Here is a 26,219-nt window from a genome sequence, read left to right on the forward strand (position 1 = left end):
TCCATACTCCACAAACCAAGAAATAAACAAATTAAAACCACTCAAAAGCAGCAACTAGATAAAAGAAGCATGCAGAACACACCACCAGCAAAAATCCAGGTTTATTTAAGCACTTTTTGTCAAGTTTCAGACTTCATCAGAATAAAATCACATGATCATGACAAAAATATATACCCCACCCCACCTAACCATTGGTCAATGTAATTACATAATTTCCTCTAAAACAGACATTATACAAAGTTAATAGAAAATGTTAAAACTTGATATTCTTGCAACAAAAACAACTGATAAACCTATAAAAAGTACATTGGTTTTAATTTTAAAACAGAACTCAAGGAAATTCTGTCATTAAGACCTGGTACTTGGCAGGCAATAGTTTTAATCTGCCATGTCAATTCCTTAAATTCTAGCCATTCATTCGTTGGTTCCCCTCTTGCTCCAAGATCAATATGGTCTATGGCCCCAAACTTAAAAGTATGTGTGGGACCCGCACAAATGTGCTTGTGCAAAGCACTGTTTATGTTTTTATTCCTGATGTCATACAGGTGTTGATACACACTTTGCCTCAGTGCTCTTTTGGTCTTACCAATATAGAAACTGTTGCATAGGTCACACACTCTGACATACACCACCCCCTTTGAGTAACAGGAGTATCTCTTCCTAGGTTTTACCATACTATAACCAGTGTTTTTGATGGCCTCACCTTGAAACATGTCTGGACACTGTTTACACCTCCCGCATTTGTAGCAACCACCCAGTATGGGTGCACAAGAGTCTGTTTATAATAGGCCATTTAAACTAAGTTCCCTCTTGTAAACTATAGTGGGCTTGTATCCCATTACTGAGTGTACTTCATTATCAATAGTGAACATGTCCGATAATCTACATATGTTCCTGATATCGTAGAAGTCAACACTAAAAGGAAGAATAAAAGCTCTTGAGAAACAATCCTGTATCCCAATCTTGGTTGCTCCAGTAGGGCCATTCTTGTTGGACAATAAGCAAAAAAAAGTCCCGATTTCCCTTTTCTAATCACCTCATTGGCAATGTCCTGAACAAAATTGTCAGGATAACCCCTTCTAGTCAGCATGTTTTTTAATTTAGCACACTCACTCAAAAAATCATCCAGTCCTGACACCATTCTAGCTAACCTAACATACTGGCCCTTAACTAGGGCTCTTTTTTGGTGCGAGTGCCAGCTATCAAAATGCAACAGTGAATTTGAGTTTGTTGGCTTCCTATACAAATGAGAAGTGAAAGACTTGTTTACATAGTCTTTTTTGACTGTTACAACCAGAAAATTCAGTTGGTCATTGTCTCTGGCCACAGTGAATTTAAGGAAGGAGGTGGTTTCGGCAAGGTTGGTAGGTTGGTGGTGATGGATGTTTCCGAATGCAAAAGTAAAAGGTTTGAATTGTTGTTTAGTGGCACTTATACCGAAGTCTCATGTAATGCGCTGAACATTGCTTACACGAACATTGATCTCATCCCATATGAATTAATATTGAATGGTCAGTTGGAACTAAGTGAACACGATTTTTTAGACACCAAGAAAACAAGGATCCCAACTATTTTTGGGATCCCGAAGATACATAAGTCAATCAGCAACCCAGCCCTGTGTCCAATAGTAGATGCCAAGGCCTCCAAGACATTCGCTCTAGCAAAATTTGTTGACTGCAAGTTGAAGGGAGCACTTGATGGAAGAGGCACTATTATCAGAGACTCCTTGGATTTTCTCACCAAAATAAAACCTGAGATGTATGATGATGGTCTCATTATGGTGACCATCGACATTAAAGATTTATTCTCAGTCATTCCACACCATGAGGGCTTGGAGTGGTTTTATAAATATTTGTGTTTCAACTCCAGTCCAGCACATAACACCATCTTGACCGTATGTACATGTATGGAGCATGTGCTCAAAAACAATTTAATTTGCTTTGAGGGCCAGCTTTTTAAACAAAAGCAAGGAGTAGCAATTGGTGCCTGTTGTGCCCCCCAGTTTTGCCAACATTCTGATGGCACACTGGGAGGATTTATTTATTTTAAATTCAACTTACAAAGACTCTTGGGCCCTATATGGGTGATACCTTGATGACCTGGTAATTTTCTGGAAGGGTAGTTAAGAGGAACTAGATAGGTTCTTCATTTATGTTAACCAAACCACCTCCTTCCTTAAATTCACCATGGCCAGAGACAACAACCAACTGAATTGTCTGGATGTAACAGTTAAAAAAGACTATGTAAACAAGGCTTTCACTTCTCATTTGTAGAGGAAGCCAGCATACTCAAACTCAGTGTTGCATTTTGATAGCCGGCACTCGGTGCACCAAAAAAGAGCCCTAGTTAAGGGACATTATGTTAGCTTAGCTAGAATGGTGTCAGGACTGGAAGATTCTTTGAGTGAGTGTGCTAAATTTAAAAACATGCTGACTGGAAGGGGTTACCCTGGCAATTTTGTTCAGGAAATTGCCAATGAGGTGATTAAAAAAAGGGAAATCGGGACTTTTTTTGTTTATTGTCCAATGAGACTGGCCCTACTGGAGGAACCCAGACTGGGAGACAGGATTGTTTCTCAAGAGCTTTTATTCTTCCTTTTAGTGTTTACTTCTACAATATCTGGAACATTATATGTAGATTATGGGACATGTTCACTATTGACGATGATGTTCACTTAGTAGTGGGAAACAAGCCTACTATAGTTTACAAGAGGGAAGTTAGTTTAAAGGGCCTATTAGAAAGAGACTCTTGTGCACCCACACTGGGTGGTTGCTACAAATGCGGGAGGTGCAAACATGTCATGTTTCAAGGTGAGGCCATCAAAATCACTGGTTATGTTATGGTAAAACCAAGGAAGAGATACTCCTGTTACTCAATGGGGGTGGAGTATGTCGCAGTGTGTGACCTATGTGACAGCTTCTATATTGGTAGGACCAAAAGAGCACTGAGGCAAAGGGTAAATCAACACCTGTATGACATCAGGAATAAAAACATAAACAGTGCTTTGTACAAGCACATTTGTGCGTGCCCCACACATACTTTTAAGTTTGGGGCCATAGACCATATTGATCTTGGAGCAGGAGGGGGACCAATGGATGATTGACTAGAATTTAAGGAATTGACATGGCAGATTAAAACTAATGCCTGCCAAGTGCCATGTCTTCATGGCAGAATTTCTTTGGGTTCTGTTTTACAATTAAAATTGATGCACTTTTTATAGGTTTATCAGTTGTATTTATTGCAAGAATATCAAGCTTTAACATTTTTATTAACTTTGTATAATGTCTGTTTTAGAGGAAATTATGGAATTACACTGACCAATGGTTAGGTGAGGTGTGCCTATATGTTTGTCATGATCATGTGATTTTATTCTGATGAAGTCTGAAACTTGAAGAAAAGCGCTTAAATAAACCTGGATTTTTGCAGGTGGTCTGTTCTGCATGCTTCTTTCATCTAGTTGCTGCTTTTGAGTGGTTTTACTTTGTTTATTTCTTGGTTTGTGGAGTATGGATGATCAGGAGCAGTCAGGAGTGGCTTCCATTACTGATTATTTGGCTATATTGCAGTCTGTAGCTCTTTTGGCAGCAACAGTGGCTGAACTTACTCAGAAAGGTGACAGGCTAATTTCAAATGGGTTGGAGCCTGTTCATGGAGGAACTGAGTCTATTTCTCAGGCCTCACAGAGGTCATTCATCACCCCAGCTCAGAGACTGACCAGTCAGGGTAATGGAGTTCAAGGAGGAGTAGCTGTTAACCAGGAGGTTCATGATGAACTGAGCATTCATTTGGGAAGCTTGCCAAGCAATGGGAGTGATACAATTTCGGACTTTTTGGTTGAACAATGGCTTAGACGTGATACCGAATGGAACTATGATGCTGGACTTGGGCAACACACTAATGTTATTGTAGATGAACAAATTCATTCTTATAAAGAACGTTTGTTTAAATATAAAAAATACAGTTGGAAAATACAAAAACAATTCCAATGCAGAGTAGCACTCCAACGGAGGCGGGAACCAGCGTAAAAAATATATATATGATAATAAAATCCAACCACCATATACGCTGTTCCCTGTGGCTATGAAACGTAATAAAGATTCTAACGATATACTTTGCAGCATACAAGACTAGAAGTTCAATAAAAACTTTTATTGCAGTACAAAGTGAGTGCTTTCGCCAACAGGCTTCTTCAGACTTATAACAATGTTCACAATACTACAAACGTTTTAAAAAGCCCTCCATAGGTTGTGATTGGTTACAGACTCTGCATCAGAGCCATACTCCAGTTTAAAGAGGTAGATACATCACATCATATTTCTTTGCAAATTTCAGAGTTGAAAAGTCCATAGGGTTAGGCAAGCTCATTCATAAAAATATATAAAAACAGTGTAAGAAATACCATGATATTTTAAAATGCAGATGTGAACATCTATCCATGTTGGTATTATACAAAAAACATGAATTTGGGGGTAAAAACAAAATACATGCTGCAGAAGCTGCAGAATTATATACAAACTACAAAGGCAATTTTCATCAGTCATATTAGTTGTTAAACCCAAACCATGCATATGTGAGGCATCAATGATATATCCGCATATAACCATAAATCCTATATACTCCTATTAATTATAACATTAGAAGAAGGGTATTTTGTGCAAATATCGCATGTTGGCACACCAGGGCTATACTAGGGCCATATTCACTTTGGTCTTCTAGTGGATTTAATTGCCTTATTGCTTGAGAAAGTGGATTTAATTGCCTTTTTGCTTGAGACAATTTTAGCAAACAATGTATTTGCTTTTGGGGATGACCTTTATCTTCAGAGAGATGGCGTGGCTATGGGCACATCATGTGCCAATAGCTATGCCAACTTAGTTATGGCTATGTGGGAAGACAAATATTTGTGTGAGAATATTCACTTTCTGGAATCTGTGGGCATGTACCGTAGGTTCGTAGATGATCTTTTTTTTGTGTGGCTGGGGAATGAGGAGTCCTTAAGGAGTTTTGTCACCTATTTGGATATTTCTGAAGTTCACTCTGAATTTTTCCAATACGAAGCTATCTTTTTTAGACGTAGAGATATATAGATTGCCCAGTGGCCTGTTGAACACATCTATACACAGAAAAGGGTGCCATAGGAACACCTTACTCCATAGACAGAGTATGCACCCAACATATGTCTTCAACAATGTCTTAAAGGGACAATTCATGAGAGTGTCCAGACTTAATCCATATGAAGAGCATTATAAAATGGAGGTACAGGACCTTAGGAGAAAGTTCCTGGATAGGGGGTATAGTGAGAGGGACATCAACGAGACTGTTAAGGTAGTGGATGTTCTAAGGTCTAGTAGAGCCAGACCATATTTTTCAGAGCAAACGGAACAATCCAAAGCTATCATTCCTTCTATGAATGAGGTCAGAGCCACCCTGTCCTTTAGTCAAGTCAGTTTAGAGGTGAAAGGATTTATGCATAAACACTGGGACATTTTATTATCAGATAGGGAAGTGAGCAATGTTGTAGGCCCCAAGCCACGAGTGACATTCAAGAATCATCCCAATTTGAAGAGTTTATTATGCAAACGTAAACATCCCCTCAATAAGCAGAATAAGGTAGGTGTAGCTTCGAATACGGTACCTTGTGGTAGATGTAACCAGTGTATTTACATAAACTCTAACACTGAATTTATACATCCCATCACAGCCTTTAAGTATACCTTCCATACTAATACCAACTGTGAAAGTAGGAATGTTGTTTTTGTGGCTATTTGTAATCTATGTCCAGCTTATTATATTGGAAAAACTAATCGTACACTTAGGGAACGTATTAGGGAACACAATTATCAGATGAGAATTGGATCGGACGTCAATGCTTTAGCACGACATCATAAAGCAGCAGGACCTGAACATATTTTTACATTCTATGTTCTACAGACACTCATACAAGGTCCAAGAGGAGGGGACCTTGTTAATAGAACATTGGAATGTGAGACCAGGTGGATCATCAGATGGAGAGCAGATGAACCCCCTGGTCTCAATGATAAGGTGCAAATAAAACCTTTCTTGAAGAGTAGGAGAATAAGAAGACCAAAGTGAATATGGCCCTAGTATAGCCCTGGTGTGCCAACATGCGATATTTGCACAAAATACCCTTCTTCTAATGTTATAATGAATAGGAGTATATAGGATTTATGGTTATATGCGGATATATCATTGATGCCTCACATATGCATGGTTTGGGTTTAACAACTAATATGACTGATGAAAATTGCCTTTGTAGTTTGTATATAATTCTGCAGCTTCTGCAGCAAGTATTTTGTTTTTACCCCCAAATTCATGTTTTTTGTATAATACCAACATGGATAGATGTTCACATCTGCATTTTAAAATATCATGGTATTTCTTACACTGTTTTTATATATTTTTATGAATGAGCTTGCCTAACCCTATGGACTTTTCAACTCTGAAATTTGCAAAGAAATATGATGTGATGTATCTACCTCTTTAAACTGGAGTATGGCTCTGATGCAGAGTCTGTAACCAATCACAGCTTATGGAGGGCTTTTTAAAACGTTTGTAGTATTGTGAACATTGTTATAAGTCTGAAGAAGCCTGTTGGCGAAAGCGCTCACTTTGTACTGCAATAAAAGTTTTTATTGAACTTCTAGTCTTGTATGCTGCAAAGTATATCGTTGGAATCTTTATTACGTTTCATAGCCACAGGGAACAGCGTATATGGTGGTTACAGTTGGAAAATAGTTATTTAAATGAATGCCTGAAACGTGAGCAGGTCCCTAAGGGCCTCCATATGTGGAGATATCCAACTGGACTGGTTAAAGACTCAGTTACATCATAAGTTAATCAAACTGTTCAACAGGCAAGGCTGTGAGTTGGTGCAATTGCTCACTGTTGACAACAATAGGAAAATGGCTCATTTATTGACTGAAATTAATGAACTTGATACTAGCATAAAAAATTACCTTTTATTTGAGCACAAAAAAACATGCTTTTTACAAAGTGTTTTCTGTGGTTGATAAAGATCTTGGTGACATTAGAATATGAAAAGAAAAGAATCTAGTTAGAGGCAAATGTGATTATGATGGTGGTAGGGCTTACCCAGAACCACCACTAGGTCAGCAAACTAGTTTCTTTAATGGGCAAGCTCAACAGGATGTAAATGTTGACTTGGACAGTGATGACATGGAATCTGGAGCCCCTTTTGAGCCCCCTCCTCTGAAGAGATTGGAAAGATTGATGAACCAGAGGGATGGGAATCAAAAGATTTGGAGGTATGGCCAGGGACAGCACCAGGGCCAACAGAGGTGCATGAGGGGGTGCTCAAACCCAACATTGGAGATGAGTAATGTTTTGATGTGTCATGAACAAGATTTCAATGCATGTAAAATTTTTAAAAATGTGCAAGGTGATTTCAGTATTTACAATCTAATCCACCTGGTTATCGATGGGGAGTGGGCCAAACTTTTTTCCAAAGGTTTCAATTTTGTACCAGCAAAAAGGGCCACCCTGGTTCAAACTATTGTACAATTGAAACTGTTTACAAGGAAATTGAATATGGCCCTTCATTTTTCAGACAATTAAAACCTAGCAGTACCGAATTCCCATTTGACTAGACCTAGTACCTTCATACCTCCTTCTCATCCATTGGTCCACCTATTTAAAACTCTTTGTGAGAAAGAAATCAGGGAACTGAGATTTAGAGGTATTACTGAAGCCTCTAACTTGCACAATAGGGAGAAAAAGTTTTTCAATGACATATTGGGTAAGAAGGATATCTGTATTATAAAACCGGAGAAGGGTGGTGGGTTGATGGTGATGGATGTTTCTGAATACAATAGTAAAATGTTTGAATTGTTGTTTAGTGACACTTACATTGAAGTCTCATGTAATGAGATGAACATTGCTTACAGGAACATTGATCTCACCCTGTATGAATTACTATTGAATGGTCAGTTGGAACTAAGTGAATACGATTTTTTATACTCCAAGGAAACAAGGATCACAATTATTTTTGGGATCCCGAACATTCATAGTCAATTAGCAACCCACCCCTGTGTCCAATAGTAGAGGGCAAGGCCTCCAAGACATTTGCTCTAGCAAACTTTTTTGACTGCAAGGTGAAGGGAGTACTTGATGGAAGAGGCACTATTATCAGAGACTCCTGGGATTTTCTCACCAAAATAAAACCAGAGATGTATGATGATGGTCTCATTATGGTGACACATCGTCATTAAAGATTTATTCTCAGTCATTCCACACCATGAGGGCTTGGACTGGTTTTATGAATATTTGTGTTTCAACTCCAGTCTACCGCATAACACCATCTTGACCATATGTACATGTATGGAGCTTGTGCTCGAAAACAATTTTATTTGCTTTGAGGGCCAGCTTTTTAAACAAAAGCAAGGAGTAGCAATGAGCACCTGTTGTGCCCCCAGTTTTGCCAACATTGTGCTAGCACACTGGGAGGATTTATTTATTTTAAATTCAACTTACAAAGACTCTTGGGCCCTATATGGGTGATACCTTGATGACCTGGTAATTTTCTGGAAGGGTAGTTAAGAGGAACTAGATAGGTTCTTCATTTATGTTAACCAAACCACCTCCTTCCTTAAATTCACCATGGCCAGAGACAACGACCAACTGAATTTTCTGGATGTAACAGTCAAAAAAGACTATGTAAACAAGGCTTTCACTTCTCATTTGTATAGGAAGCCAACATACTCAAACTGACTGTTGCATTTTGATTGCTGGCACCCAATGCACCAAAAAAGAGCCCTAGTTAAGGGCCAGTATGTTAGGTTAGCTAGAATAGTGTCAGGACTGGATGATTTTTTTGAGTGAGTATGCTAAGTTAAAAAAACATGCTGACTGTAAGGGGTTACCATGGCAATTTTGTTCAGGACATTGCCAATGAGGTGATTAGAAAAAGGGAAATCGGGACATTTTTGCTTATTGTCCAACGAGAATGGCCCTACTGGAGCAACCAGGATTGGGATACAGGATTGTTTCTCAAGAGCTTTTATTCTGCCTTTTAGTGTTTACTTCTACAATATCAGGAACATAATATGTAGATTATGGGACATGTTCACTATTGACGACGATGTTCACTCAGTAGTGGGAAACAAGCCCACTATAGTTTACAAGAGGGAAGTTAGTTTAAAGGGCCTATTAGAAAGAGACTCTTGTGCACCCACACTGGGTGGTTGCTACAAATGCGGGAGATGTAAACAGTGTCCAGCCATGTTTCAAGGTGAGGCCATTAAAATCACTGCTTATGTTATGGTAAAACCTAGGAAGAGATACTCCTATTACTCAAAGGGGGTGGTGTATGTCGCAGTGTGTGACCTAGAGACAGTTTCTATATTGGTAAGACCAAAAAAACACTGAGGCAAAGGGTGTATCAACACCTGTATGACATCATGAATAAAAACATAAACAGTGCTTTGTACAAGCACATCTGTGCGTGCCCCACACAGTCTTTTAAATTTGGGGCCATAGACCATATTGATCTTGGAGCAAGAGGGGGACCAATGGAGGAATGGCTAGAATTTAAGGAATTGACATGGCAGATTAAAACTAATGCTTGACAAGTACCAAGTCTTAATGACAGAATTTCCTTGAGTTCTGTTTTAAAATTAAAATCGATGTACTTTTTATAGGTTTATCAGTTGCATTTGTTGCAAGAATATCAAGATTTAACAATTTTTATTAACTTTGTATAATGCCTGTTTTAGAGGAAATTATGTAATTACATTGACCAATGGTTAGGTGGGGTGTGTATATATGTTTGTCTTGATCATGTGATTTTATTCTGATGAAGTCTGAAACTTGACAAAAAGCGCTTAAATAAACCTGGATTTTTGCTGGTGGTCTGTTCTGCATGCTTCTTTCATCTAGTTGCTGCTTTTGAGTAGTTTTACTTTGTTTATTTCTTGATTTAAAGTAAAGGAAACATTAACCTGAATGTCATGGTCCATAATTCTTAACTAGATGCCACCTCGTTACTTGTGTGGCTAAATGCCATGCACAAACCCTATGTATGGAATCCCTTACTATTGCTGCTAGCTGGTCATTGTTAGTCATAGTGGGACTAGCACTAGGTCCCTTCACCACCAGACTGGCGCATGATCATGTTACACAAAACGCAACAAGCAGTAAACATCCTGCATGCATTAGCTGCATTGCACTGAAGGGCACCCTCAAACTCATCTAGGCACCTTAAATGGCTCTTCAGGAGGCCAAAGGCCATCTCAATAACAATAGGGGTCTGGGACAGGGATGTGTTATATGTCTGCCCTACAGCTCCAATTAGATTTCTCTCTGGAGGCATGAGCCATGGCTCCATTGGAAATTTAGCATCACCTGAAAAAAAAGGAGGGGGGTGGAGACAAAATAGAAAGTGAATAGCTCCTTAAATATAATATAACAAAAAATATATTTTTCCAATTACTAATAAGATGACCACTAGGGATTTTACCATGCAGGAAGAGGCAGTATTGTGAGCTAGTGTGCCAGATACGGGAATTGTGTTCACTGCCAGGATGCTGGGCAGAGATGTTGGTGATGCACCCTCCATGCATCACACACTACCTGGTACCTGGTAAGACAGAAGCTGTTCTTATTGTAGTACTGCAATCCTGGTGGACCAGCAGCGGCCCTAATTGCAACATCTAGGTACTGCTGGAGTATCCTCAAAGCAGAAGACTATGAGATTCCCAGTGTGTCCCCAGTCTGTCTCTGGAAAGTCCTGGTAGTAAGTACAGTGAGTGCTATACGCACTTTGGTATCCACAAGAATAGGAAGTCGACACATTCCTCCAGTGTCACAGTGGGGTCAAACATAGCCACTTTATCCCTTATAATGTCCCTTTCTACTCTGATCCTATCAAGGAATTCCTTATCAAAGTTATAATGAGTAATTCTTTCTATTTTTGCCTTCTTGGCTAATGAGTGCTATTGGGTGCAAGCGGTTTTAGTCCAGCCAAAACAGGCATCACAGACCTCGAAATAGCAAAGCTTGCAGCAATTAATAGCATTTTACTAATTGAAACGCAGATACATTTGTGAGACTTCCCTTTATATAGTGCATCTGTGACCATAATTCTTCATTAGCATAAAAATATTTACATCACTCTTCAATTCCATCTCATTAGCCCAACATTTAAGCAGATTCAAGTTCATTGCACATTTGCATAAATGGCATGTATGAATTGCAGCACAGCTGTGCTCATACACAAACATCTGAGAATGGTAAGTGCATTTGCGTAAATGACTATGAATCCTGGCCTGTATCTAAGAATGTCTTCACATTACCCAGCATGTTAAAATGTCATTTTTACTACCTCATTTTTGCATTATTAAAGTAAGCATGGAAAACATCTCACATTTTCATAGCTTGTTGCATATACTTCTTAATATCTTAAGCCTTGTACATACCATGCTGACCATTTGAATATGCATGTTTAAAAAATCATGTCAGCTTGCATACTTAAAACTAAGGCAGCAAGGTGGCATATATATCTGTATCAGTACTTTAGAAATTAGATTTTGAAAACACTGACAAGTATTTTAATTTCAGGAGTAAGGGGAACTCTCGTCTAAAGACATGTATACTGTTACAAGGTACACAGGGACTCTGCTTTCCTTACAATTCTACCCTTGTAGGAAGCAATGAGCAAATTAGATATGCTAAAGCCTTTTAATTCATACTACAGTTAAAGCAAGACCATGCAGGTTTCAGAGTAAAGGGATCTTAGAAAGCCCATTTCATTTGACAGTGTATGACAATACTTTTTCTTTCTCTCTGAATATGTGTTTCATTATATAGTCACTATTAATCTGAAAACGTGATAAATATTCTCATTTTGTGGTCTGTCCATGCTTTTAGCCAAGTTTATCATAAGGCATGTTAATAATCTGAAACAGAGAGAAATTTCTGTTTACCATCCCTGTTTTGTGAGTGGTGTCCTTTGCTTCTAAATGGCAATGCAGTCATAGATTCATTGGTTCATAAGTTTGTAGGTTTTATTGTCAGACTTATGACCTACTGACCTTAAAAAAGCTCATCTGTCATGACCATGCACTGATGTTTACTAATTCTATAAAGATAGATCAATAGACCTGGTTCGAGGCTGTGGAGAGCACCCCAGCCATAGCAGGTTACACCTCCTTCCACATGTTCAGACCTCAAACTGAAGGCATGAAAATTAAAGGAGACAGTGTATCAATATTCATTAAAGATAAATACACCTCCCTATTGGCTAAAAAGTATGATTCTCTGTAGACACTTCAGGTACAATTAACTGTGGGTAGGACACCGACTCTGCCTATTTGGATCTACTGGAGTCTATCAAGATACATCCGAACACCATGGTTTCGGTCACTTTAACTACCCTTCCATTGATTAGGTAAATTATTCATGCTCAAACTCACTTGTCCAAAGGTTCCTCAAATTCGTTAACTCCAATGCCCTGGACTAGCTGGTTGACAGCCCCACAAGGGGTGCCAACCTTCTGGATCTCGTGCTTACCAATATGTCAGACCACTGTAGCACCCCCACTTTGAAGCCCTCACTGGTGAGATCTGACCACAAATTGGTCTCATTTGAAGTAGCTATCACACCTGACCCCCCTCCCAGCAGCAACTAAACTAAAAAACTTCTTCAAAGCAGATTATAACCTTTTATGGGATGGTATAAATAGCTTCACTGCACCTCCTCTCTCAGATGGAAGCTCTATACCAGTGCTTTATATGAATACCTGTATACCTGCATTGACTTGGCTGTTCCTGATAGGATCAAAACAAGCTCCTCAAGGAAGAGCAAACCTGCTTGGTGTATAACTGCCATTAACAGGCTTTACAATAAGGGGAAAATTTGCTGTCTAAGAGCAATCCCTCCTAAACTGGAAAGACTCCCTCCTCAGCTTAAATAAGTAAATAAGACTTCTTGTGAAGTCCTCCAAAGCAAACCACAAGTCCAAATTAGCTTCCTCAACAAAGGACATCTACAAGGCATTCTATAGTTGCATCCGTAACTTAAAAGAAAAGGCCAGATTTGTGCCGAACTGGTAGTTAATGATACCCCATATACTGAGCTGTTAACATAGCTAACCAGTTGGCTGAAAGGTTCTGTGAAAACTTCAGTCCCCTGTCCCTGCTGCACGTACCCCATGACATCCCTACTACCTTTCCTCTACCTTGTATCTCTAAAGAGCAGTTCATCAATGCCCTCTCTAAGGCCAAAAACACAACATGTATGGGACCTGATAACATCCAAGTCTACATCCTACATGGGCTCCAAAATGAGTAGTGGTGCTGCGGTAGCGTTGTTGCCTCACATCAAGACGTTGTCACGTTTGATTCTCAGTTAGATCGTCTTCGGTGTGGAGGCATGCGTGAATGGGCGTGTCTTCGTTGAAGGTTGTGCATCAGGACTGGTAACTCGGCATGTAAAAATCTACTACCAAAGATTAGCGGACTGGAGTTCCGCTGTGGCGACCCCTAACCAGGATAAGCTGGAAGACACAACAACAGACACAACACTGGGTGCTCTTTTCAATCATAGTCTAAGCACTGGCTTCATACCAGCTCAATGGAAAACAGCCACTGTTATTCCCTTGCACAAAGGTTATGCTTCCTTTGACCCTAGGAACTGTAGACCTATTAGCCTGACTAGCCTTATCGGCAAAGCCATGGAGCAAATCATAATGGACTTTATCAACACAGGTATAGGTAATCTCCAAACACTTGACCCTACTCTGTTTGAATTTGTCAAAGGGAGATCATGCCTGTTGAACCTGGTGGACTTCTTCAAGACAGTCACCACGGCCCTGAACAATGGGAAATCTGTGCGTAGAGCCTACCTGGACTTAGCCAAAGCATTTGACACTATCTTCCACTCAGGCATCATTGGCAATGTCACCCAACTAGGCATCAACCATTACATCATTAGATGGGTCACTAGCTGGCTCACAGATAGAACTCATATAGTCAAAATAGGGGAATCCACCTCCAACAGCAGACCTGTAACAATTGGTGATCCACAGGGATCAGTCCTTGAAACTCTACTGTTTGGAATCTATTTCTCCAAAGTACAAGCAAAAACTAAAATCTGTGGCTGACAAAGTCTGCTGATGACTGCAAAGTGGGAGTGGTCATAGAATCTCCAAATGATGTCAACATCCTACAAGACTGTCTTACACAAAAAAATGATTGGTGCCAAAATCATGGCCTTAAACTCAATGCAAAAAAATGTATTATCATTCCTTTCAGTAAAAACAATATTCCTGCTGTCTACCACATTGATAGCAACACCTTAAGTATACTCTCAGGGGTGAGTGACCTGGGCACACAGGTTGAAAGCAACCTTACCTTTGACCACCATGTCTTCACAGTGGTAAGAAGGGCATTCTATATTGCTCAGCTCATAAATAAGAGCATTGCCTCCAGAAAAAAAAAGAAGTTATAACCTCCCTGTACACTTCATTCTTCAGGCCAGTAATTTAGTACAATTCCCCTTTGGCATGTACCTTTCCAAGCACCTGCAGGAATTGGAGAAACCACAAAGGTTCCTCACAAGGAAATTCAAGGTCTTCGGCATCTGTCCTTTGTGGATTACCTGAAATCACTGTCACTTTATTCTATCTCATACAGACTACTCAGACATGATCTCTGTCTTGCGTGCAAGGCAATGTCTGACACAGCTTTATAGGAAATGCTACATATCCATAAGTCAAATGGCACATGGATTACTCACTCTAAAGACCTTAACATGGTATGTGACATTAATAAAACCTGCTGGAGGGACAGATTTGTCTCACAGAGGTTGCCACACATTTGGAACAAACTCCCACTTCATGTAAAACAGAGCACCTCTTTGGCTCTCTTCAGATGTAGTCTGGACGATTGGATGGGTGACTGTAAATTCACCCCTTGGGTTCCACCTGTGTCCCTCTTGGACAGGGGCAATAGGTGCTGATAGTTGAAATAAGGGTAAGAACTTGGCTAGGCTTGTAAGGGCCCTAGCACCATTAGCCTAGTACATTCCTATGATCCTATGATCTTATGGTACATATTTATAGATAGACAGACAGACATAAGACCCAATAATTTTATACAAAAACATGATTTACAAAGAAATGAATGACCAATTTGTCCTGACAGTAAAGAAAAGATTATTTGATAATTCTGAAAGATATTACAAAATGTTGTATAATTTATTTTCAATATTATATTCCCTGATCTAATGTAAGCTTCCATGGTATGGCTAGATATTCTGCTGCCCACCCCAAATAAGAATTTTTTTTTTTTAAATTTTTAAAATGTTGCTACAGTTTATGTCACATGTTGAGCACTGAAGTGTTTAAAGTGTTTCAGTTATACACACACACACACACACACACACACACACACACACACACACACACACACACACACACACACACACACACACACACACACACACACACACACACACACACACACACACACACACACACACACATATATATATATATATATTATTAAATTGTAGCAAAGTACAAAGTGCTTCAGTTCTGACAGTAAATGCCATAATGGCATAGGAACTGCAGTAATGCACTGAAGGCTGACAGGCATCTGCTGATTGCACCCCCTATTACTTCATGCTTGTGGCAGTTGATCCCTTCACCCCACCATAGCCATGCTACTGGTTAGCTTTTCAAGCTATGCTTTGCATTTATAGAGCAGAACTTGGTCAGATATTGCTTATAAACCAGAGAGATCTGACCTCTAAATATCCCATACAAAACAGCATATAATGACAGTTCATGAAGGCTTTTGGAATAGTTCATGTTTTCCAAACATATAATATTTCTAGTAAGAAATCATTTTACATCTTCACATTCTTTTAGGTGTTTCTTTTTTTCAAAGGCTAGAAACACAGTATTTTCTTCAGTAATGGGCCATACATTATAATAAATTTTGAAGCTGAAGATAATAGGGTTATAAACAGTGGCAGATGCCAAGAATGCATGTCACAAACCAAAGACAGTCTAAAAGAAGGGGTGAAAAAAGCAAGGTGTTCGTTTAAGCAAGATTTGAAGATTATCCCAGAGGTAGGAAAATGAACAATTTAGGTTGGTCAGCTATCGGGACCTATGTTTTGGTGAGATTGGTGTTTGTAGTCATATTCTAGTACTTTCTGGGGATTAGTGCTCCATAGTAATTCAATGCTAGTTCAACCAGTAGTCTATATCTATGTATCTATATCAATATCTATATCTGTATATATGTATATTTGTATCTACATCTGTATCTGTATTTATATCTATATCTATATATACAATCTATCTATATCTATATTGTTATAAATACATCTATATCTATAACTACCTATCAGTCTCTCTCTCTCTCTCTATATACATATGTATATATATATATATATATATATATATATATATATATATATATATTTATACATGCACACACACACGCACACACACACACACACACACACACACACACACACACACACACACACACACACACACATATATATATATTAAATAGATATAGATAGATAAAAAAAAATATATATATATATATATATATATATATATATATATATATATATATATATATATAAATAGACAGATATCTGTCTATATACGTATGTCTTCAATAAGTGACTTAGAGCAAGGGATTTAACCTGCTATAATGTAATCTCCCGGGTATCAGTTTAATCAGACTTCCCTCTCCCCAGCACATATAGACATGTACTTTAAAATTATAAACACAATTACTTCCCTTCTTGTTCAATCTTTTCTGTAAATATCATTATTAACATTTCATAGAAGTCAGATGAATAGGAAAAAATAACTTTGAAGATGTCCGTTGTCAAAAAAGGAAATTCATACTGCTATTCACAGAAGACACACGTCTCACCTTTAAATCCAATATTCTTTCCCACTTATTAAACTTAAAAAAAAAATAAATAACAAAGAGAAACCGTTTCAGAGATCGGATTCTGTATTGTTACCATAGTAACAATGCAATCAAGTATTCAGTTTCAGTGGCCTGCTTTCCATTGAATGTAATATTTTCAATTATTTTGCACACATGCGTCAGCTCTAATTCTGAAATAGTCAATGATTGTTTATGACATCTGTTTATTGTGCAATGGAAACACTCTTCTAGAATGTACAAGCTAATTTGTGAAGGGTAGTGGTAGAAATTTTCTTTTTGCTCTCTTTTAAATCCGAGTGCCTTTGAACAGTGCTCCAAGACAGACAGTGTCCTGAAGCTGAGAAAATTCCTTTACTGTGGAGTTGTGAGAAAATGTTTAAAAAAATATATTGCACAGGCTTTGCCTTGGGCTATTAAATCAGAATGACACATTTAATTGAATGGTGAATGACAACTGCTTTCTGTGTGTTGCTGTACACCTAATAGCAACGCAGCGACCCAGCTCTACAAATGAGTCAATGTCTACACATGGTTGGCAGCACTGTTTGTCCTGTTCTAGTCTCACTCATACGTGTCACAATAATAATCAACTATCTGCCTCAGTTCTCAGACAAACTCATCATCAGAACCTTCAGTCTTTATCTATGTTCCTCTTCCTAATCCTCTCTTTCTCTCTCTCTGTCTGTAATCTCTGTTTCCTGTAATAAACAAGAGCTCAATTATTAACCGAAGCATTATTTCAGTAGCACCTTACTCATTTCAGGGTACTGTGTATCAATAAAATAGTAAAAAAAAAATTGTACGTAAAATTAACCCTTCGCCATAGTCATTAGGTGTTATTATGTTTATTGACCATATGCAGCTGTAGAAGCTTGGCTTAGCACCCTCATTCTGTACCTTTCTCTCTCTATTTCTATCACTTTTTGTTTGCCCTCAATCTCTGTTTGTCTGTCTAATCTTCTCTCTATATCTCTTGCCACTCACCCTGAGTCTCTCGTCCTCTTTCTCACTACGTGGCTGTCCAGTTTTCTCCATGCTTCTATCCCATTGTCTCTTGTCCTCTTTCTCTCTATGTGCCTGTCCAGTTTTCTGCATGCTTATATTCCATTATTCCTTTATGAGGCAAGTCTATTTTGCTCGAATCTCCAAATCCTTTAACTGTATGCACTAGTTATGCTACTGCTGCCCAAGAGTGCATTGTTTTAAACTTTCTTGGTACCCTACATGTCCTAAAAACATTACCCACAATCCCATCTGTTGTGTGTTCATCTCAGGGCTGACTGAGGCTGTATTTCTTCATCCATGTTCATTGCTCCTTCACCTCTGCCAATGGCCATAGTTGTCATGTTAGGCAGATACACTTTTACTGTTTAATATCACATTAGCATGAAGAGACAAAGTGGAAAATAAGTTACTACTGCTGTCATACCTGTCAACATCTTAGCATGAGAAATCTGGGCAAAGCCTGACGTAACTGGGAGACAAAGGCCCAAAAATTGGGCACATTTTAAATATTACTCTTATAAACTCAGAAAGTTGCTAGAATAACAGGGTTTGTGTTAGCATGCATGTTCTGAAGGATATGAAGTCTAAAATGCAGCTGTATAACATTATGTAATTATGTAGCAACTTTAATCATCAGATCATCTTAGTGAATTACCAGAAAAAAACACAAATTTTATGCCGAACAGACCAAAAATATGAGGCAAAAATCTACACATTCTGCTAAAATCTGGATAGTAGAGAAGTATAACTGCTGTTTTACACTCCTTACATCAGTAGTTAATTTCTCGGATGGAGCACCTTTCTTGTGAAGTTTGAATGTAAATGCGTTGACATTGGTTTCAGACAGAAACTTGCATCTCTTTTTACATTCTAAAAATAAGTTGTCAACAAAAACAGCAGACAAAGAAAATGAATGGATGCTTGCAGTAATAAAAATATGAATCGAAACAGATAACTGTCTTAAATGTAAAGTGATATTCATTGCTTCAGTGTGTGTGTTTTTAACTTTTTAGTTAAAAGTTTAGTAGTTAACAAGAAAATATAACACACTAGCACAGAGCATATGCATATTACACACATAGATATGCATTCACACACATCTGTACACTGTCTCACTTTCCATATATACAAATGCAAAGAAATTGACACTTTACACACACTCCAGTAGGTCTGCATGTCTACAACAGATGAATAAAGTATGTCAGACTTCCAGCACCACAGTATCATGCAAATAGACAATCTTAAGAACACCCTTAAGTTACTTTACTGCAACAAGCTAGATAAACATAGAGCACAAGTAATTATTTTATTCCAGTCATGGTGAACAAAAAAAAAAAACATTGAATATGAGTTTCATTAACAGCTCTGTCTTCAGATTGTACTAAGGACAAAAGTAGCTTTAATTATCAGATTTGTTACGCCCAGTGACTATGTCTTTTGAACTGTAAGACCCACCCCTGGAATTACTAATCTTCCATGCAGGACTAGTCTAGTCTTGCAATCAAGTGACAGTTTTGGAGGAGGACGGCAGGGTGCCATGCATATTAATGAAGGCGCACTGCCTGAGCTACTAATTCTACATGGAGCGTGAACGAGTGCAGTGGGCAGGCCTGAGAACAGAACTCTCACAATATACACGCCCCTGCAATGAAGGACTGCAGAAAGTGTAAATAAATGATCGAGACCGCTCATAGGTGTCCGCATATCCCCACCAACAGTCCCCCATGTGTACAACAGCAACTGGACATAAAAATGAAAAGAAGAAACCCTTTTATTTTTTTTTTAAACTCCGAGTACAGCTAACTGTAGGTGCGTGGGTGTGTTCGTTTAGCTACGTTTAAAGTAGCTTAAAAGGCTGAAGAGGATAACAAGGAAGATATATGCAAATGAAGCAGTACAGCAATAGTGTAGTGGTCAGCACATCCACCTAACGAGCAGGCATTCCCAGTTCGAGTACCACTGCAGCATATATCATTTTCCATGTGAAATCTGTATATGAACTTTTTTTTTGCTGTATAACCTACTAAATAACATTTAAATGTGGACTGGAGTACTGCATTAAATGCACATGTGAAGGCACTAGTAAGCAGGTTTAAGCACAAATGAGCAGTAGTAAGCATATATAAGCACTAGTAAGCTTGTTTAAGCGTGTTTGCACAGGGGTAAGCATTGCCTACACAGATTAAGCAAAGTAGAAGCTAACTGAATGTAAGAAACTGTAACTGGAGCTTAGCATTGCTTAGCTTCGTGCAAACCCGCGCACACCTGCTTACAACTGCTTTAAAGTGCCTTAATCACACTGTACCCAATGGCCCGTGGTCTGCCTAGCAACAAAATAAACAGTTTCTGCAAGGCTTGAACTCAGGACCCTATATACTACAGTCACAGTAGTCACTCACTAAGCTATCATAGCAATACATATAAATGAGGTATCAGCAAACTAATCCTCACCACAGGAAAATCAAATCAAACATGTGAACTGAATCTATGTACAGTGTGATGTTGTATAACCTGCCACAGAACATAAATATGTTAACTGGAGTACTGCAGTAAGCATAGATTTGAGGTGTTATTGTAATAAAGTGTAGAAGTCCCCAGGTCCCCATACAGTGTATGTACACATGAATCATGGATATCAGACACATATATAACCTGTAATGAATAATAAATCACTGTCAAAAGGCAAATATAGTGCTAATTAATTATTAAGCAATGCTAACCGCAGCACAGCTCAACTTAGTAAGTGTAAGCAATGTGTAGGGAAGGCAACTCAATCAGTGGTATACCTCTTTAAGCAGTGCCAACCTCAGGTAAGCAGGTGTGCCCATAGCTTAGCCTTTTCAAAACCGGCCAATCACAGAAAAGTGCGGGAAATCAGCCCTACTTAAACCCAAGAGGTGGGAATACAGCTCATAACTGGTTGCAGCTTCCCCTTGCAGGCACTATGGCAGTAAGGGGAGAAGGAGTGCACTTCCAGGCGCAGCACTTGTGCATCCAGGAGTCCAAGATCATGGCTGGACCCCTAGTTAAAAACCATGTACAGAGACTGCTGCAGGGCCAGTACCAGGGCTCCCAATATAAGGTGGAGGCCTGGGACTGTCCCGCCCCTGACCTCACCAGTGCCACTGGCATACCCCAAACTGGTGAGCAGGTCAGGCACCACTATGCTGACCTGAAGTGGCGGAAGGGGGACCTCTTGGAGGAGTGGCTCCAAGAGGCTAGAGAGTCAGGGGATGTTCCAGACGTATGTATCAGTCCATGACCTGTTTAATAATTGCCATCTCAGGTATATCATGAATAGGTATGGCTAAATATTCCTCTAATGTCCCCCACAGCTGCAATGGAGCAGGACTCGAACCAGGAGGCCCACATCAGCCACCTGGCATGGTTGCAATGCGAGGCAGGTCAGTAATACTCATGCTTTTATTGTCATAGGAAATAAAAATAAAAGTAGTAATAAAGTCATTGCTAGTATAAAACCTGTATTGTTCAAGGCAAGTACTGCATACACTAGAGAATATGACAGGAAGAGTCTCATATTGTTAGTATGGCAATAAAAGTGTAATACCCTGACAAAACAGATCTAACTTCTGGACTATATATCCATATTCTGGTATCATATGGTAATGTAGATTTGCAATCATGTAATAGTACTGTTGTATTAAGCACTGTTACCCATACCATGCACCATAAATTGAATGTGTAGGAATGCCTCTATATGACAGGTGTAATCCCCAGAGGCCATTTAGTACAACTGAGAGACACATAGACAGCAAACAGGAAAAATGCAAACAACAAAAAACGAATAGCAGATGTAACAGATGTGAAGTGTTGTTCTTTTAGCACACACAGCCACGGTTTGAATCCTACCAGTGGTAGTAGTCTGAATACAGAATCATACCCCACAACTGTACAGATATGTCCAGAATGTCTATTAAAGTGGCCCATATCTATTGCCTATCAACCTGTCCCCCTGGGAAATCAGTAGGATGATCCCAGATGTATAGGCAGCAAACAGGAAATACAACTGATTGACGCACATCTATGACAAACATCTGGCACACTAGCAACTCGCCAATATCTTATGTGACTAAGAAGCCACGTATGTCCCATTTACACCCCAACTTGTTAAGCTGTGGTCAGAGTGTGTACAGTAACAGAGGGAGTAGTACGTGCAGAATACTAATGTGTAATCTGGAACTTTGTGTGGCAACAGTCAGGCAGTGCTAACAAACATTGCTCCCACAGGTACGTTGGATACAAACAATGTGCTAATAAATGCAGACCAATATAACCTGTACTAGTACTGTCCACCCTGATATTGTAGGGAATTGTGAGCTTTGCAGTTTCTCCGAATAAGAAAGTATCACTGGTCACTGTCACCCACACTGTGCTACATAATATAACTGTGTAGGAAAGCATGTGTATTTGTGTGTCAGGTCACTAAAGGTGGAAGAGGGCAATATTCTAGATATGTCCAGGCATACCAGCATGTGGTCAACACATGGCCAGAGTCTATGCAGAAAGAGTTGGATAGCATAGTGCAAAGCTTCAACCCAGAATCCGGGCGTATGTGTACAAACAGTTAGTCAGTGTTAACAAACATTCCCTCCAAAGGTATACCAGGTAAGAGGTGTATACTGCAGGTAAAACCGGTTCATGTGTAATGATATTGACAGCCATATTCATGTCCAGTATAGGTCTATAGGGTAGTGTAGTAAGACTTGTAAGGTACAGATAACAGCACTGACAAGGAAAGTAATGTTGAGTACAGGAATATACTACTTGTTAATTGACATCTTTCTTTCCCCCCACCTTATCTCCAACAATAATCAACATACCCACCCCAACTGGTATGTACTGACTCTGATAATGGCCAATCATTTGATAAATATTCTAATGGTTCCCATGCATGTGCCATATTGAATTATTCCAACATTGTTGGCATGGTGCCATCAACGTACCTGCCTGCTGTTCTTATTACCACTGTGGTCCCATATATGCATATGTTCTGTTTGCTATGTAACTGTTCCGTATCTGGTGTCTGGGTTAATGGGAATATCTATGCATGCTGTATTACCTAACCCTGGAATGTATTGACTATTACTAACCCATATATGATGTTAAAATCTACACACCATAGCACATTTGGGAAGGCCGGTTCCAGTGGACCCACCTGTCCCACCTCAGCTGGCCGAAGCACCGGGTACTAGCATGTCTGGGGCCCAACTAAGCACCTCCCTGTCTGTTGGTCATGCACCACCTTCAGGTGGAACTCCCTCAGGGGATGGGGCTTGCCCCCCCGGGAGTGGGCACGGACAGGCACCTGTCACCCATTGCCAGGTTGGGTCATGGTGCGTAGACCGATTAACGAGAAGTTTGGTGATCTTCTACGCCAGCTTGAGGGCCACATGTCACAATTAGAAAGTCAGGCTGGCTCCGCAGCTCAGTCCCCAGCACAGCCACCTTCCAGGCTGTGAAGGTCCAGTGGTGACTGCCCATGGATGGGGACCTCAGTCCCACTGTTTCCACTAGGGGGCTTGTGGGCTTCTGATATCCCAACACCCCTCCGCATCAAGGTGTTTACCCCCCAAATGTGTCATATACCACCCCTGTATGCGTCTTTTGTGTCTTGTCTGTTAACCTACCCAGCCTACCTCCCCAAATATACCTACTAGCCCTCCCCAACATCCCATTCTCACCTGAAAAAAAAGAACAATCTGTTCCCACAAAAAATTCTCGCCCCATACATAGCTGTCCATTTCATACATGGGTCCACTGGACACATGTAATCTGGTCTAATTGGCATCACAACAAATTTATGTTGTCCTCACCCTTCTCCCAGGGGATTCAGGGTCCAAATCTACCTCCAAATTCAGTGTATATCCACAGCTGTTGCTGTAGAAGAAATGGGCAGCTATGGACCTTTCCTATACCCTTCCTGCACATGCCTAGTTATTTCCCCTACTGTCTTACCCTCTTTGTGCCCCTTTTTCACCTCTTTCGTATCAACCCTTTATTCTTTTCTTTTAAAGAAATTAGCATGGGGGTAAGTAGAAGTACACACTTTTAAGGAGCAGTAAGTGGGTTTAAGCGTGTTTGCACGGGGTTAAGCAATGCCTACACAGGTTAAGCACGATACCAGCTAACTGACTGTGCAAACCCACGCAAACATGCTTACAATTGCTTTAAAGTGCCTTAGTCACTTAGTATCCAACTGCCAGTGTTCTGTCCAGCAAAAAAAAAAAAAAAAAAAACTCACAAGGCTCGAATCCAGGACCCTGCATATCATACAGAAAGTGATTTACCACTAAACCATGGCATATATACATAAACATGATATTTTCACAAACATATCATCCAGCACAATCAGTCAATAGTACAGGAAATGTAGCAATATCATACCACACAAGCTGTTAATGCAAGAAGTCTGGAGAGAGTGTGCAAACATGTGGGTACACATAGGGATATATGTCAAATACTGCTGTAATACACTTAAAATGCTGCTAGTTACACAGTTATATGTATTAGAACACATATGTAGAGGGACATGAAGTCTGAAACACAAATGTATCGGCACTGCTTACTGACTTCAATGCTGTGATCATTCATGTCAATTGCCAAGAGAATGAGGTACAGGCCCAAAATATGAGCCGAACATGCATGACCATATGGACAGATATATAGCGGTACATGTAGACAGATAGACAACTATATATATATATATATATATATATATATATATATATATATATATATATATATATATATATATATATATATATATGACTCACAGATCATTACATAACATAAATTGTATATAGATAGATAAATATGTTTATATATATATATATATATATATATATATATATATATATATATATATAGATATATTTATAGGGGGTTTACATATTTAATTATGTATATATATATATATATATATATATATATATATATATATATATATATATATATATATATATATCTAAGAGAATGAGGTACAGGCCCAAAATATGAGCAACATGCATGACCATATGGACAGATATATAGCGGTACATATAGACAGCTATATAAATATACATATATATATATATATATATATATATATATATATATATATATATATATATAGATAGATAGATATATGACTCACAGATCATTACATATCATAAATTGTATACAGACAGATAAATATGCTTATTTATATATATATATATATATATATATATATATATATATATATATAGGGGGTTTACATATTTAATTATGCATATATATATATATATATATATATATATATATATATATATATATATATATATATATAATAGACAACCCAACCCTGAGCTACAAATATATGAACAATAGATCTGGCAACAACTTGTATTAGTTGTATAAATGCAGCTGTAAAGCAAGTGGAGCAAGTCAAACCATCAGCTTTGATATAAGTATGTCCCCGATAAAACTGCAAAGTTGTTTGCTATAAAAATGACTGAATGCGTTGATATCAGAGCCGTAGCCTCAAAACAATAAATTCTGTTCAAATACTTATATATAAATGGCTACTTCCCTGCAGCACACTGTCCCATTCCAGTAAATGCAGAAATTTGAAAAAAACGATTGCCGTTGTAAAATGTTGAAACAGACCATGCGGTTCAGTATCAAGCTTAACCAACGCTCTAATAGTTCTCAAGAAAACTTTAAAGTATGTGAACAGTTGCTCTTGTTATTTTGAGAATGGTAAAGCAAATTTAAAAATCAACTAACCTTGTCAACGTATATAAAGGTTGTCATGTGTGTTTTACCTTGTCTGAAGAAGCGGTGGGGTACACCGCGAAAGCGCTTACCAAATTAAATAGTTTTAGTTTCGTCAGATTGAACCGCATGGTTGTTTTCATTCACTTGGCAAGGAAGTTGTCGTATGAGTCAGAGCTTTTTGGAACTACTAGAGAGTTGATATCAGAACTGTTTAACTGCATTACGGGATCGTATGGTTTGTTTTAACATCCTTAAAATAGTAAGAGCAACTGTTCACATACTTTAAAGTTTTTTGGAACTATTAGAGCGTTGGCAATAGAACTGGTTAACTTTGTTACTGAACCGCATGGTCTGTTTCAGCATTTTTATAACGGCAATCGTTTGTTCCAAATTTCTGCATTTACTGGAGTGAGACAGTGTGCTGCAGGGAAGTAGCCATTTATCTACAAGTATTTGAACAGAATTTAATTATGTTTTGAGGCTACGGCTCTGATA

This window comes from Protopterus annectens, chromosome 9.part0, assembly GCF_019279795.1.
Source record: "Protopterus annectens isolate FY-2018-M chromosome 9.part0, PAN1.0, whole genome shotgun sequence".
Classification (NCBI taxonomy): Eukaryota; Metazoa; Chordata; order Ceratodontiformes; family Protopteridae; genus Protopterus; species Protopterus annectens.